General features: G+C 50.8%; 1 protein-coding gene across 5 annotated transcripts in view; it reads left to right on the top strand.

Moving 5' to 3' along the window:
• The first annotated feature begins 653 nt into the window (after positions 1-653).
• Positions 654-14,286, top strand: part of DNMT3B (DNA methyltransferase 3 beta) — a 38,147-nt gene continuing 24,514 nt past the window's right edge. For 4 of the 5 annotated variants that reach the window (XR_009048506.1, XM_057703420.1, XM_057703418.1 and 1 more), the window contains exon 1: positions 678-806. The gene's annotated coding sequence lies outside the window, so the exon portion shown is untranslated. Of the gene's footprint in view, positions 807-14,286 lie in introns of all 5 variants that reach the window. The other variant, XM_057703419.1, reaches the window with a different exon arrangement.

Raw genomic sequence — 14,286 nt, 5'->3', positions numbered from 1 at the left:
AAGGGAGGAAGGGCGAGTCCACGGGTCCAGAGCGGGGTGCCTGACCGCGGAGGCACCGCAGCGCTCAGGTGGCACCGCGGCTGGAGTGGGCACAGAGGGGAGACCCGGCTGCTGTGTGACTCCAGCGGGGGCTCTTCCTTCTCTGGGCCCCCGCATCCAGACCTGCGCGTCTGTGTCCGTGGTCGGGGTGGGGGGGAGGGGAAGGGAAGAAGGGCCCGGGGAGGAGTCTCGAGGGTTGGGGGACGTCAGCGGGATCCCCTTGGAGGCCTGTTACCCCGCTGCTGATTTAACCGGCCGGGGGGCCGGGAGGCGGCGCCTGTGGAGGAGGGGCGGAGGGGAGGCTCCGGAGTGATTTCAAATTTCCCTCGTCCCCGCCCCCCGCCCCCCGCGCCCGAGGCCCGGCTCTGAGTGGCTGCGGCGGGGGCGCCCCCGGGCGGGGGCGGGGCGAGAGTCGGGCCGGGGTTACAAGGGGCCTCGGCACCGCCCCCTCCCCACCCACTCCAGCTGCCCGGTCCTGCCCGCGCCGCTTCCTCGCAGCAGCCGCCCCCCGGCCCGGCGGCCGCAGCCCGCGTGGACGCCCCGAGCGCCCCCCGACGGACGCCACCGGCCCACTGGCAGGCGGGCGAGCGGGCGGCCGCGCCCGGCCAGCAGCGCGGGGGTTAAGTGGCCCAAGTAAACGTAGCTCGGCGATCGGCGCCGGAGATTCGCGAGCCGAGCGCCCTGCGCGGCCGCCCGCCGGCCCCCCGCCAGCCTGTCCGGACCCGCGGCTCGACCGCGGAGCCGCGCCCGAGCCAGGCTCTCGGCAGGTGAGCGCCCGGTGGCCCCGGGGAGGCTCGTCCGCCTGAGGACTCCGTGGGCTGGTGGGGGAGGGGACCGCGGAGGGGTCCCGGGACCGCAGGGAGGTTATCCCGTTCCGGGACCTCCTGGGAAGGCGGCTCCCATCCAACTGGAGACCGGGCGTGCTTGGGGAGGAGAGGTCCCTGATCCTACTTGGGGGAAACGGGCCAGGGGGATAAAATGGGCGGGGAGCATGTGTCTTACAGGGATACGAGCGGAAGGGATACTTGCTATGTTCCCGAGACCCAGAGGAGGAGACAGGTTCGTCCCAACGGGGGGCGACGGGCGGCCTTCCTAGCATCTAGAGCCGAGGGGAGGAGGTCCCCCACTGGAGTTAATAGGGAGGGGTATTCTTACCTGGACTCAGCTTGCGAGGGAGCCTCCTTGGGGAGGGGGACGGAATAGAAGAGTCCTGCCAAGGAGATGATCGTCCGTCCTTTGTGACTTGGACCTGGGGGTTCATCCGAGGGGCTTTTTTTTTTCCCCCTTTTCCCTCCCAGGACTAGGTAGAAGAGAGTTTGTGGTGGATGGGTGCGGGCGAGCAGCTGGGCCGGGGTGTGCGCGCTTCCCGAAGGCGTGTGCCAGAGGGGCGGGCTCACGGGGTCCTCCCGAGATGAGCTACCGAGAGCGAGGCGCTGCGGGGCTGCCGGGATGCCCTCGGGAGAGGCTGCCTTCTCCCTGTGCACACCTGGCCAGGGAGGAGCCGGTCTGGGGCGGCGCTTCCCTGCCGCGGCGACGCTGCCTGCCCTGGGGGCTCACTTTCCATTTTCCCCTCTTCCAGGGTCAGGCTGGTCCCACTTCCCAAACTTGCAAACTGAGGTCTGAAGACCTCCAGCAGTACCTCCGTGCCCGTGTGGTTTTTTGGCGAGGGAGAGTGGGTGTTGAGTCCCACTTCACAGGCGAGAAATTGGAAGCTGGGAAAAAGCTGGCACACTTAGCAAGTTAGCTACAGAGAGTTGCTCTTGGGCCTGGGTTTTCCTGCTGGAGTCACTCACCTGTGGCAGGGAAGGGCTGTAGGAGTTCTGGTCCCAGCCCCAGGCCTGGGCCTCCACTCTGCCTCCTTCCCTTATCTCCTGGGCTGAAAGGTTGGCTGGGCACTTATGCTGCCCCATCGCCCCAAGCTGAGAGGTGTATGAATTACAAGAGAATTAAGGACAAGAGTATGATTTCTGACTTTCGGCCTCCTGATTTCTGGATGCTGTGAGTTTTGGCAAACCGGTGCTAATTGTTTTGGGGCGCCAGATCCCTAGTGGGACCCTCACTTCCAGGGCCCAGCACACTGACCTGTCTCGGCCCTCCTCCACCAGGACTGCTGTGACTTCTTGCACCCAAGCCACTGGAATTCCCAGGTGCAGACTTGATTCTTCCAGCACTGAGATGATGCTACCTATTTTGCAGGGCTGACATACAGTAAGCCCTCAATAAAGGCTTGCCATTATCTAGCGTGTGGTCGAAGCAGGCTGCCCTCTTTTAGGGGAATGCATAGGTCTTTGGTATGTGTTTAAATCTGTCCCTGTAAATCTGTTGCCCTCTGTGCTTTAGTTATTACATCTGTGAAGTAGGAACAGTTGTATTGATAACCCCAAGTTGTGTAAGAATGAAACCAGTTTTTACGTGATTTAGCTTCTAACCCTCTGTTCATCAGATGTCTGATGGGGGTAATAGCCCCTATCATATTAGGCTTGGGTCAGGACTCAATGCAACAGTAGATGTCTGATGGGGATATTAGCCTCTATCACATGAGGCTTGGGTCAGGACTCAATGCAATAGTGCTTGGCATAGCAGGTGGTGAATGTTGACACTGTATTAATTAACCACTAGCTCCTCTTTTTAGGGTGGCCATTAATGAGAATTGGGCATCAAGGGGGGCACCTCTGCCAGCCCCTCCTTTCCTGCCTTCCTCCACCAAGGTATTCCTCTAAGTTATGAAAGCTTTTCCAAATTATTGTCCTCGATTTGGGAGTTGGCTGGAAGAAGTGCCTTTGTTCCTTTCTGAAAGGAGCATATTTTTGTTTTATAGGTTGGGGCCATTTTTACACTCCTGCCCAAGTTTGGTTCCTACCTTGAAGGCGTAGAGCTGAGTGAGATCCTTTCCCTTTTCCAATGGGGAGGAGAAGGCTGAGACAAAGGGCCCAGGGATGGGCCTGGCTGCCTCCTGTTCCTTAGATCCATAAGCAATACCTCCACCCCTTGCAAAGCTGGCTAGGAGGGAAGGAGGGTATCTGGGAGCTGCAGGGGATGAAGGGGAGGAGCAAGGGAGGTGGGGCCAGGAGAGGCTGCTTCCCCTCCAGCCTTTCCTCCAGCCACGTGGGGCCTGCAACCCATAAGGGCCTGTTGCACTTTCTAACTGCAGCCCTAAGCTTCCTGATGGGGGGGTTTGGTCAAGTTCTCCTTCCCAGAAAACTTGCCCCGGGACTGACTCCTTTTGTCTCAGACTAGCTCCCCTGCCAGCTGTCCTGCCTCCAGGCTCAGATACTTTCCAATTTCACCTGAGATTGTCCCCACTAAATCGGAAACTCCTCTTGGTCCAACCCCATGGCAAGTGCCTCCACCTCAGCCTTTGCAAGGAACAGGTTCTCCGGTCAGGCACACTCTTGGTGTTGAGTGAGTTTTAAAATCATGAATTTAGGGTGATTTTTCACTTTCCTGACGGGCCAGGGCTGGAGGAGTACCAGAATTCCTCATGTTGTCGGTACTCGCTTTGTAAAGCCATGGCTTGATTCCCCCTGCGCTGAAAATTTGCAGCTGATGAAACTCAGGGGGATCCAGATATTTTGGCAGCTTGATGGTCAGTGCTTTTCAAAACTTGCACATCTACCACTATCCCAGGACCAGAGTTTGCCCTTCCAGAAGGGAACAAGCCCAGTCCACGTGTACAGATGTGTCTGGCTGTGGCTGGAGGGACGTGGCCTGGTAAATGCAGAGGGAGCCCACACGTTGGGGCTTCTGTGCTGGATTACCTTTCTGCGAAGTGGGTACAAGTACACACACACCCAGTGGAGTTGATAGGAGGGTGAAGTGGAATCCAGGGGCCTTTTAGCTTAGCAAGGCTTAGATGCTCTTCCACAAAATGAGTTTGGTGGGGGCCCTAAGAATTGTAAAAAGCCTGTTCTGCTGTAGGTCATGTTAGTCATTGGAGTCAGTATACTCAGGGGCCTGGGCTTTTTGGAATCAAATCTGGATTTATATTCCTACTCAGTCCCATTTAAAACCTGGTGGCCTGAGCCTCAGTTGTTCTATCTGTAAAACAGGGATGCATTGTTGGCCAATTCCAAGGGATGTTGAAGTTAAGTTGAAGTCAGTTGAGATGCTATAGATTGAAAAGTGCACATACTGAGGATTCAATAAGTGTCGCATTTTGTAGTAAATAGCGCAATATTGACAAGTGGTCATTATTTACTTCCTGAGAGAAACACAATCCTGGTTAGCATTCCTGAGATTTTCCTCAGGGAATAAGCAGAAAGTGAGGAGGAACTGTTCGGTGTAGGGAATTGGAATACTTCAAAAAGTGACTTCGCGTTTGATACCAATAAATCAAATTTCTCATCTTCAGATGCCAAGAAAAAACAGGCCTGTAAGCTCACAGTCCCAACATAATATTTTGCTTTTATTGGGGGGTGGAGTCCTCTTGGTTTCTGCTAGAAGTGGAGAAAAGTGTAGAGGACCAGCAGCCCTTCCTAAGCAAAGGGATGAGAACCCAAGGAAAGTAGAGAGTGGCAAGGAAAGGCACTCAATTGGCGAAGGTGCCCAAGGGCACTGGTCACCTTTGGGGCTGGCTTCCCAAGCGGATGGAGGAGCAGTGGAGAGAGATTGCTTTGGCATCTGCAACCATTGGCCTCTGTTCTTCCCCAGCTTGGCCTGACCGATTGTCTACATCACGTAAGCCACAGAGATTTTCATTCAAAGTGTGCCTGGCTCTGCCCCAGGCAACCCCCGCCTGTTGTGTTGTCCCCTTCACCCCCAACACTTTTTAGTTTGGCGACTCAGGGATCAAACTTAAATTTTCCAGAAAATGGTCTTTTTTTTCCAAAATTTATTTATTGGCTGTGTTGCTGCACACGGGCTTTCTCTAGTTGCAGCCAGTGAGGGCTACTCTTCATTATGGTGCATGGGCTCCTCATTGTGGTGGCTTCTCTTGTTGCAGAGCACAGGCTCTAGGCATGTGGGCTTCAGTAGTTATGGCACACAGACTCAATAGTTGTGACACATGGGCTCTAGAGTGCAGACTAAATAGTTGTGGCGTATGGGCTTAGTTGCTCCGCAGCATGTGGGATCTTCCTGGAGCAGATATCGAACCCAAGTCCCCTGCATTGGCAGGCAGATTCTTAACCACTGTGCCAGCTAGGAAGTCCCGAAAATGGTCTTTTATAGTCTGAAATTTGTGGTGAGACCATTAGCCATTGAAAGATAATGATGAACAGGAAGTTATGTGTGTTTTCAAAAATTAGAACTGATGGGTTAGAGGGATCCATGGGGAGATATTCTTAACCAACAAATTTCCTTTTGGGGACAGGTTGATGCTGACCAGGTGTGCGGGAGGAGGGGGTGCAGGAGGAGGTGGGCCCAACAGTGTTGGGGACTCCTATACTGAAGTTGAGGGAATAAATTTCCCTGAGCTATTACATCCCTTGTTTTTTTCTACTCTTTCTATACCTCTTATTAATCAGATGTGGTGGCTCCTGGCCTGGTAGAATTTTGGCCATTTGTCCTTAAGTTCTGCTTTTTGGTGTCCTGAGCTTTTATGTTTTGAAGGTTCTTGTCCTACAGATTCCATTTGTAATGATGTCTTCATCTTGTTTTTTTGACACATCCTTTATCTCCCTGAGAGCCTTAATTTTAGTGCTTAGTGCTGCCTCCAGTATTTCTGAGTATGTCTTTTCATTTGTTTTCACTGTTTTCACGTTTCATATTTAAGTTTTTTGAAACTTATCTCCATATTTGAGAGGGAACAAAATTGTCTGTGGGACTTAAACTGGAGGGATTTTTTGTGGGACAGGGACTTGAACTTGTCTTTGGGTCTCTCGAAATCTGAAGGGAGTTCTCTGATACTGGTTTGTCTTATTCCCCCGTAGTAGAGGAATCTTCCAGTGCCCTGCCCAGAGGAGGGGTACAGGCCAGGCCGCAGGAAAACGGTACTGGGGAGTTCTCAGTTTGGCTTTAGTCTCTCCCTCGATCAGGTCTGCTGTGTTGCAGCCTAGGTGGAGAAGTGGTTGCCTATCTATTTCTTTTCCATCCCTCCCTGCAGCCCCATTTTTCGAGGTTAACTGGGCTTCCTAAGCAGCATCTTATTTCCAGTTGCATTTGCTTCCCGTAGCAATTGGTGGTATGCTGGGGCCAGAGCCAGGGCTTTCCACTCCACTTCAGCTCCTGGAGAACACTGACCTTCAGCCGACACAGTGCTGGGGTCCCCGGCGTCCTGTTTTCACGAATGTGTGCTGTGTAACTCGAGGAAAGCAGCAAAAGCAGGCCTTGGTCAAGCCTGAGTATCCTGTAGCTGCAGCACTGGAATGCAGAAGGGACACTGCAGGCCAGCAGGAGACCTCACCTGGGATGTGGTGAGAGATGCAGTGTTAGGTGAGATGCCTGAACAGTCAAGCCCTGTCTGCAGGGATTTTCTGGGTTGTTCTGGGTTATATGGGACGAAGTGTACACCTGGAGGATAGGATTTGGAAAATTCTGAGCTGAGTGTACATAGAGGTGTGGGTGAAATCTTGTCTGCTATAGTGTAAGAGCAGGGCAGCTTTGGGGGGTGAGTCCTCCCTACCCGCCAACTCATAACCTCAGCCTCGAGCGGTCAGGGGCTGGCTGGCTTTTGCCTGCCTTTGATGGTTCCTGAAGCAGAGCTGGAACTCCTATCTGAATGGATAACAGTGGCTTTTTCCAGTGTCCTGATCTGTCCTAGGATGTAATGTGTTGAGCTGAAAGCACAGTACAGAGTAACTGCTCAATATTAAATATTGTCACCCTTACCTAAGGCCACACAGCTAGCAGGGAGTGGAATCTGCATGGAAATGCTGCTGCATTTCTTTGAGTCTTTGCCTCTTTCACCTGGCTTAGACCCACAGAACCGGCAGGATGCAGTTGGGTTAAGCGGCTCTGGAGTACCTGTTTGCTGACTGCTTTGTCTGCAGGCCTGACTTACCACTGCATTGAGGTGGGCAGACCTGAACCTCTCTACCAGGTAATTGTGGCTAAATTTTCAAAAAGCTGTTTACGTGAGATATCATGAGCTTTTTTAAAAAAAGCCAATTTAGTATGCAATTCCATTTTAATCTCACATAGTTACAACTTTTTTTTCTTGTGATAAGAACTTTTTTTTTTTGGCCTTGCCACCTGGCTTGTGAGATCTTAGTTCCCTGACCAGGGATTGAACCCAGGCCCCTGCAGTGAAAGTGCAGAGCCCTAACCACTGGACTGCCAGGAACGAGAACTTTTAAGATCTACTCTCAACAACTTTCAAATATATAATACAAAATTGTTAACTACAGCCACCATGCTGTGCTGTATGTTACATCCTGGGACTGACTTGTAACTGGAAGTTAATACCTTTTCATCCCCTTCCCCACTTCCCATATACATTGCCCCTAGTTTTTCTTTGTATTTTGTCTTTTTTAAAAATAAGTAATGCTCAAGGACTAATTTTCTGATTAATCTGTAAGTCCTCTCATGACAACAACCAGGAATGCTGTCTAATGTGCAGAGCTAAGCTCCCTAGAAAAGAAATCTGGGGGCCAGAAGAGGGAACTAGAAACAAGAAAACCCAAACTAAACTAAGGGTTGTTCAAGATCTCTAAGGAGAAAATTAATGAAACTTTTCAATAAGGTTGGCAGGTTTGTCCTAGCAGGTATGAGCATTTACTATAAAGCTATCATAATTAAAAGAGGTGGCAAGGGATAAATACCCAAAAGAGAAGTGAACCCAGAGACATACCACATATATAGGGCAACTTTATAAAAGAGGTGGATTTGGGACATAATTATTATGTCTGGCTTTCCTTATAGGGAAGATTGAGATCCCTACCTCAAACCATATACAAATAACTTCAGGTTGACTAAAGCTGAATGGTCATTTTCAAAGGAAGAAATGTTTCTTGGACAGTGGCACTTTTTTAAGCTCTTTATTGGAGTATAATTGCTTTACACTGTTGTGCCAGTTTCTGCTGTACAACAAAGTGAATCAGCTGTATTTATAAATATACATCCATATCCCCTCCCTCCCATGACTCCTTCCCACTCTAGCTATCCCACCCAAGTCATCACCCATCATTGAGTTGATCTCCCTGTGTTATGCAGCAGCTTCCCATTACTATCTGTTTTACATTTGGTAGTGTATATATGTCAATGCTACTCTCACTCCATCCCAGCTTCCCTTTCGCCCCCCCCACCCTGTGTCCTCAAGTCCGTTCTCCACATCTGCATCTTTATTCTTGTCCTGTCACTTGGGTTCATCAGTACCATTTTCTTAGATTCCATATATATGAGTTAGCATAAGGTTTTTGTTTTTCTCTTTCTGGCTTACTTCACTCTGTATGACAGTCTCTAGGTCCATCCACCTCACTATAGATAACTCAATTTCATTCCTTTTTATGGCTGAGTAATATTCCATTGTATACATAACAGTGACATTTTAAAGTTGACTTGCTGATTGTGAAAGTAACATGGGGATATGGTTGTCTGTTCTCCCACAAGCTACCTTCTTGGGAGACCTAACTTTTTACAGTTACAGGATAAATGCTGGAGGAACTTGGCTTAATGCACATGGTAAGGAATTAACAAATGGGATTGTATTGTTGGGCCCATTCTTGGCCTCTCAGGGGTCTCCCCAGTGTGCCTACATGTAAGTTAGTCAGTCTCCTATTGATCATTTGTTTGCAGCTTTTGCTACAACAAAGACAGTGCCAATCCTGCCCATAGGTTTTTGTGAGGGCTTTGCACTTGAGTCGATTCCTAGCAGCAGAATCCTGTGTAACAGGATACAGACACTTGGCATGTGAGATCATACTGTCAGATTGCCATCTTCAAGGCTAAGTCAATATACCCATGGTATTGGTACGTAGATGGGCTGAGATTTAAGGCAGTGGTCTAAGGAACAGGTGCAGCCTGCTGTGAGGGGGTAGCTTTTCAGAATAGTGGTCTCCTTTCTTCCCTTACCTCCTGGGAAGAGGGCAGAGGGCACTTTGGCTCTGCTTTTGCCACGGGGGACAAGGCCACAGGAGTGGGCATGGCAGCTCCCAGAATGTTCTGTGCCTCATGATGCCCCACCCATCATTCTGGGTGACCTGTGACTTACCTGTCCACATCTGCACATCCTTCCTAGGGCTTCCCAAATCACCTGTAGGGGAAGGGGGCTGGTTGCTTGCATTTTGTTTATATAGGGTAAAAAGTTGGACTCCACAAACTCCAGTTTAAGCTGCAATCTCATTTCAGATCCTCCTGTACGTTTCTAGGTTTTGCTGTGAATTACCTGGAAGGTAATGGTATGTGATTTTACTACCATCCATTGACTAACATCCAGGTGTTTGTTAGTCTTCTGCTATTAATGGGCAATGCTGTAAGGAACATTCTCATAGCCAACTTTTTGTACGTGTTCAATTTGACCCCTGCTGGGATCAATTCTTATGATTCTGATAAATATGCCAAGGCCCAGCTATTACTGTACAATGACAGTGGTGCAATATAGCCATGACCCAGAGACACTAAGCAATTCTCCAAACTTCTGAATCATCATGAAGGGATGCTTTCCTTTGTGAGGCAGAGCTGGGAAGTCTGGCAAGACAGCACACAAGAATGCACAAGCTCCAGGTTTTAAGGTTTTGTCATCTACTTTGGGATGTGTAGCACTAACCACCTAGGCATTAGGTGGGGTCACTTCATTTCACAGACTATAGAACTTGGGCTTGAGAAAGACCGTGAGGACTTTTTCTTCCTGCTTTCCTGTGAATCTGATCTTTTATGGAATTTATTGGAGATTCCTGATTGGGCAAAGTACTGACCTGGGACCCTGTGCTCTGTCCCCAGCCAGGTGGGCAGGCTGTTTCTGTCTTCCTTGACTTTGCACTGTCCCCGCTGCCTGGCCGCCTCCCTCTCCACTGACCTGGGAGAGCTATCTCTCCCCCAGGGACATGGTTATACCTTTTATAATTATGCTTACTGCATTGTTTCAAGGTGTCTTTAAACACCTTGAAACTGAGGTCTCAGTCTGCATCACTTACTCTGGGAGCCTTGGCAAGGGATCTGCGGGTCTTTCCTCTGAGCTTGTTTACTCATCTGCAAAATGGGATCATAAGAGTAGTTCTGTTTGTGAGGTACATCCTGGTTGCGCTATCTCAGCTATTTTTGGGAACAGCTAAGAGACTTGAGCAGTTCAAGGGGAGGAGTCAAGATTTCCCTCCCACAGGCTGAGAAGGAATTTTTTTAATAGGGGAGATGGGACTATCTTTCAACCTCTCCCTTTTTACACCCTTCCACCACTTCCCCATCATGTCCGCCATCCCACCTTCCTGCACAGTGAGTTTAATTAATGCAATTAATACTTACAAGGTGTCGGGGAAATAGTTCTGCTACTGGTGCCAGCCTGGAGAAAATGAATGACATGACTTCTCAGCTTTATAGCTGGGTTGGGGGCAGTCCCTGGGCCTCCTCCCTGAGTCTAATTAGGGGTACCACCCACCCTTCTGTCTGCCACATTGCATTTGGACATGTCTGACCTGGTTCAGTCAGGACACAAGCACCCTGCACTAATGAGGCAGGGCCTTGCAGGGGGAACCTTGCTGGTGAGCCCACCCGGCTCCGTTGCCCACCCCGGAGTCACGTGCTGGACCCCAGCCTCTGGGAGAGGGTCAGAGTTCACCTGCATCACGAGGTCGGGCCACGACCTTCAGCCATAGGGCTCCCGTAGCCCCTGAGATGGATGGTGAATTTTTCATAACTTGCCTGGGGCACAGCAGTTATAGGCACGTGCCCCGGGTTGCCTGGGCATGAGTTTGGTGCTGCCACTTTGCTGGGTGACTTAATTCATCTGAGCCTGTTGAGAGCAGGTTGATGAGAGGACTTGCCTCAGGATGGGTGGGGGTTAAGAGAGGTAGGGTCTGGGGACTGTTACAACAGCCAAAGTGGCAAGGCTCTCCTGAAGCTGGTATGTCAGCGCCTCTGGAAAAATCCCTCAGGAAGGTGTCAGGGAGGTAATGCAGCCAGTTGTCTTCCAGCACTGGAACCACCAGTCTAGATAAAGCAGCTGGCTTGCGTTGGGGGCCATGTTATCTGGGAAATGCCAATTGTAACTCATTAGAAGCCAAACAGCTTCATGAGGGAGATTTGTATCTGCCATTACAAACCAATCCCTGGTGCTAATTTCTTCCTGTTGCCAAGAGCATGTAGTTAAAATTTGTGTGTTCTTGTTTAATTTCTCTGGATTCTTAGAGCACTTTTAAGCAGATCTCATCGATCAAGTATGTGTCATGTTGTCTAATCTCAGTTTGCTCCTCTGTTATACAGGGACAAGCGTGTGTACCTCATTTAAGGATTAAATGAATTAATACAGGTAAAGCACAAAAGGGTGCCTAGCATATAGTAGTAAACGGTGAAAATAATGATCAGGTGAGAGGATTTGTATATCTACAAAGAGATGACCAGATTTCACTTTTTGAAGCAGAGGCCTATGAGAGGTGCCTTCCTAGCTTTTGAGCTGTGGTTTTTGAAATCTGAGTACCTGTTAGGGAGGTGGGGAGGGCTTCCAGGCTGAGGGAGAGGCCATAGTACACGCCTGGAGCTGGATTTGTTTGGCCTGTGCCTGTGATATGGACTGGAGAGAAACCAAGCTGGGCATCTTTCATGATGGTTCTGGACAGTGGTATGTGTGATGTAGCTAATGTCATTGCAAATCCAGGGTCATGGAAACTACAGGGAAGGAATTTTTAATGAAATCACCTTGAATTATGCCACTGGAAGTAAGAGTATTTTACCTGCACAGCTTGCCCCTGGGTACCCAGGGAGCTGGTGACACAGCTGGTTGGTTTCCTTTCCTGAGTCTTCCAGTGCCTATGGGTTTGGTTCTAGGGGCAGGATTTTTCCTGAATGTTGAGATCTGGCTTTGGGAAGGAGCTCTGCTCACTTGTCCATCCCTCCAGCAGGCTGGTGGACAAGTTGGCACTTCTGAGGCCCTGGGGAAGCCTGAGGTGGTTAGTCATAGTTAATCACCGTCAGCTGCGAGCTGTAGGCTCCAAATGGGTCTGTCTAGGAGGCAGACTCCCGTTCATCTAGTTGGGGGCTGACTGAGGAAATCCTGGGCCCCAGATGAGAGGGAAGTCTTCTTGTCCCTTGATTTCAGCCTCCTGACTAAAAGCCCTGTCTGCCCCTTCCCCCTCCCCAGAGCTTCCCTTGGACCCTCCTGGTGTCTTGCACCCCATGGCCCCGCCTCCCACCTCCTGCCAGTCCACCCAAGTTATTTAGTTCACTGGTTTGGCCTGAGGTGAAATGCTGGAAATTAATTATTACTTCGAACCACACTCCAGCAGTTTTCTTGGGATACTGGCCACTTAGACTCACAGGAACTGGCCATAGGTCAGACAACCTGTTCTTCCGGGTCAGGGCTTGAGAGTGAAAGGGGCCTAGAGTGGGTCAGTCGCTCCTCCTTTTCCCTGGGGCTGGTGAGATTCCTTAACTGTGTTGGGAGAAAACAGACCAGGAATGTGAGCCTACCCATCCTGGACCACATGGGGTGGTTAAACGCCACATTGTGCTCTGTATGGGTGTGTATACATTTGTGACTCAGGCAGTGTTTCTTTTCATTTTTTATTTTTTTGGCCTCTCCAAGTGGCTTGCGGGATCTTAGTTCCCCGACCAAGGATTAAACCCCTGGGCCCCACAGTGAAAACGCGCATCCTAACCACTGGACTGCCAGAGCTCCCAAGGCAGTGTTTCTTCAACTTGCATGTCATCACCCTGGGATCCTGTGAAAATGTTGATCTGCTTTAGTCGGTGTGTGAAATTCTGCATTTCTAACCTGCTCCCGGGTGATTGCATGGCCCCTGGACCATATGGGGACTAGTAGACGTCTAGTTGCCGCACATCCATACCTGGAGGATGGACTGGTGCAGAGGATGGAATTGACAACCCGCGTGACATTGCAAATCCGCTGGGTAGGAGGGGCGGGCTGCAGGCCTTATCAGTGAGCCCCGCAGCGCCCCCTGGTGGGGATGGCGCCACCGTCACAGCTTGCAGCCCTGTAGCCTAGATGACGCTTCTGGAAGGTACCCTGGGAGGCTAGCTTGGGTCATCAGGCACCATGTGGTGAGTCTCCAAGATGGGGAATAGGGGCCAGGAGTGATCAGCGCCCATAGGCAGCCGTTTGCTGGGGAAGCCTTTCCCAAGCAGCGTTCCAGGACAGGAGGGTGCGGCACCAAATACTTCTGGAACTTGTTTGGGCGAAACTAAGGAATGGGAGTCTGGGGGCCTCACCCGTCCTCTTGCATGTGGTTTTTTATTGTTTTTAATTTTCTAAAAAAATATTTATTTACTTATTTAGCTGCCCTGGGACTTAGTTGCCATAAGCGGGATCTTTTAGTGACGGCACGCGGGATCTTTTAGTGGCGGCACACGGGATCTTTTCGTTGTGGCACGCGAGATCTAGTTCCCTGACCAGGTATTGAATCCAGGTCCCCTTCTTTGGGAGCGTGGAGTCTTAACCACTGGACCACCAGGGAAGTCCCTTACATGTGTGTGTTTTTTTTTTTTTTTAATTTATTTTATATTGGAGTATAGTTGAATAACAGTGTTATGTTTCAGGTGTTTTGCATATGACTTTTTGACTTTGGAGACTAACCAAGTCTGTGTGTCAGTTTTCCTTTTAAATAAAATGGGCCCACAATCACGTTAGGAGGAATAAATGAGAGCAAGGTGCAGGTTCTTGAGGCCAATGTGCTGCAGGCAGTGAGCCAGGTCAAAGGTCGCACAACCCTCCAATGCATCTCTGAAGACCTGGCCCATCCCTGAAGACCTGGCCAGAGCTGGTCTTAGCTGAATAGCCTAATGATGGTGCAGTTACCTGGGTGGGCAGCAGTTGGGGAGGGGGTGGGGGAAAGGCCCAGAGGTGGGTGGGGCTGGAGCAGATGGGGAACATGCCCCTTGTTAACTGCCTCAGTCCTTCCCCCTGTGTCTCCTCCATCCCTTCCCTCCTTGGGAACTTGGGACTCTGAGCCCCAGCTGGTAAGGGAGGAGGAGAGTGAGCGACAGGCCAGCAGACCAATGGGCCCCTGAGGTTGGGGTGGGGCGGGGCTTGTGCTGCCATGGAGAGGAGAGAAGCTGTTCTGTGGGGGAGGAGGGGGCGGGTGGGAAGAGGACCTGGAGATTGAGGGGAAGGGAGAGAGCAAACAAAGGGGTCAGGAGGGAAAATAATGCACTGGCTTCCTGAGGCCCTGCAGAGGCTGGGCAGGGAGAGAGGGCCAGGGGCAG

Source organism: Hippopotamus amphibius, chromosome 12, assembly GCF_030028045.1.
Source record: "Hippopotamus amphibius kiboko isolate mHipAmp2 chromosome 12, mHipAmp2.hap2, whole genome shotgun sequence".
NCBI lineage: Eukaryota > Metazoa > Chordata > Mammalia > Artiodactyla > Hippopotamidae > Hippopotamus > Hippopotamus amphibius.
The sequence above is the reverse complement of the archived record's forward strand: the minus strand, read 5'-3'. Positions and strand labels throughout refer to the sequence as shown.